Raw genomic sequence first — 2,232 nt, 5'->3', positions numbered from 1 at the left:
AAGGAACTTTATTTAATAGTGGAATATACAGATATCGAACAATAACAGCATGTGATCCTCTAATATTACAAGGAACTTTACTTAATAGTGGAATATACAGATATCGAACAATAACAGCATGTGATCCTCTAATATTACAATTATAATTATACATTATAATTATATTATAATGTGAAGGCAATGTTAAACACTGGAAAGTTGTGGATATTTTGTTTCTAGTATCTTAGAAGATGTTTAGAATTTAACATAAACACCCAGTCATTACTTGCATCATAGGTCAAGTATGTGATTTTATAATGTTATAGTGTGATCTTACTTCTCTAATTTACGTTGCTCTACCTCAAATATATACTTGAAGTGTGGCATTCAAATCTGGTTCAGTTTAAACTAAATTAAAATGGTTTCCGTTAATCTATATACTTTGTAAGTTTTCAAATCATATATTAGGCTTAGCTTACTTTTTACCACATTTTGTAGACATCCTAGTAGTGTAGTTAAATTGGAATTGCATGAAGATTGTAGGTTTGTCTGTTTAGCCAAGCTGTGATATTTGCTGAATTCATGACCTTTTTATAAACTGCTCACAAAGCTATTACTATTGCTGCTGATGACGTGATTAATGTTGAAATGTAGGGAATCTGTTTTGATACTGTTGACAGTCTGAGAAGAAAGTGTTTAAATTGTGTTCTTAAAATCGTTGAGTGTTTGAGAATTTTAATTTGTTACCATCAAGTTAAGATTGTGTTCAAGTTGAAAGTTAGTTAAGTTGTTGGAAGATATAGATGCTGTTAAATCAACATTTGTTTTAAATGTGTTTTACTGTACCATAGCAAGAAAGAAAGATTTATGAATAATTTAAATAGTCCTGTACAGGAGTGTATGAAGGTGTAAATTGATTCCAAATAGTGGAACATTTCACTCACCTCCTGTGTGCTCTAGTCAAAATTAATGAAGTATTGTTAGGGTAGAAGTATCTTGCTATAAAAATAAAGCTATTTATTGATGGTTAGTCAGTCTCTGAGTGGATTACTTTTCAGGAAAAGAGCACAAAAATGAATAACTTTACCTAGTATCTTCATGGAAATCAGGAAACTTTGTGTCATCTCACCAGAACTGCGCATTATGAGAGAATTGTTCTCTCCTGTTCTTCAAGCATACATTTTCAACACTTTGTACTGTAAAGGTATTAGACAACCTTTTGGTTTTCATATTATCCATTTCTCCTTGTTTTGAGTAACAAAATTTCCTGAATAGATTGGACATGATTCAGTTATTCTCCAAAGAGTAAAAAACATAACTGTCAGCATTTAATAATACCAAGAGTTAGTATGAGTTTTACTTCTGTCATTTTCCTCCCTATCATGCTGGTGAAAAAGTTGTATTGAATTCCAGCAAGAAAACTTCAGACTCTAATGAAAACTAAGATCAGGTGTTAAAAAGAAGCAGTTTTGTTCTATAGTTGAACCAGGTGTAAAATTCTGCCAGTACTCACTGGTACTGAGTACAGGAACTTATTTTTTGAGGCGGTACTTATTTGAGCTGTCATTTATTACGTTTACACGTAGATTTTTTTTTTTCTTTTTCAAAAAAGGTCCATTTCACCCAGCTCAGTACCTCTACTTTGTTTTTGAGAATTCACCCATCAGTTGAACAAGAAAAATAAAATTATGGTTATTTTAAATATTGTACATTTGACTGTTTTAAATTCTAAACAAATAAAATGTTTGATTAATTAATTTTTATTCCACAACCGTACAAACATAAGAATATAAATATCTTAAATGAACACACAAACAGAGCATCAGTCAGTTATTAATAACGTGTCTCTTACTACACTGGTATATAAAAGTATGTTTGATGTCAAAACATGACTTTACAGAAACGTTTAAATCTTGAAGTTCAAAACTCAATATTGAGTGTTTTTTAAGTTGTGTTTGTTTAGAGAGTAGGTTATATAACTAATAACAACTCTTAATCTTCTGTGAGTGAGTAAAAGTAAATTGTTTCTAATTTACTAGTCTTCCCATAATGTGGCTAGTACAGACCATACATTAACTTTATGGTTGCTGCTTTGTTACCTCACAATCAAGTTAAGCTTATTTCTTAGCTTCTGACATTTTTGTACAACTTAACTCGCAAATGGCATGATGTAAGATACTGTTACATATCTGCATGTTTGTTAATTTCTGGTAGAGTTTCTTTCCGAGGAACTTCAGCGATACAAGTCCCTTC

At 30.9% G+C, this 2,232-nt stretch overlaps 1 long non-coding RNA gene across 1 annotated transcript in view; it reads right to left on the bottom strand.

Moving 5' to 3' along the window:
• The window catches only part of LOC111088458, a 4,230-nt gene that overhangs the window by 1,013 nt on the left and 985 nt on the right, over positions 1–2,232 (bottom strand). The window contains exon 2 of the long non-coding RNA XR_002612980.1: positions 1,067–1,246. This is a non-coding gene — a long non-coding RNA (uncharacterized LOC111088458). The remainder of the gene's footprint in view (positions 1–1,066; positions 1,247–2,232) is intronic.

Source organism: Limulus polyphemus, unplaced genomic scaffold (assembly GCF_000517525.1).
Source record: "Limulus polyphemus unplaced genomic scaffold, Limulus_polyphemus-2.1.2 Scaffold3816, whole genome shotgun sequence".
Classification (NCBI taxonomy): Eukaryota; Metazoa; Arthropoda; class Merostomata; order Xiphosura; family Limulidae; genus Limulus; species Limulus polyphemus.
Note: the sequence above shows the minus strand (reverse complement) of the source record. Positions and strands in the feature narration are given on the sequence as shown.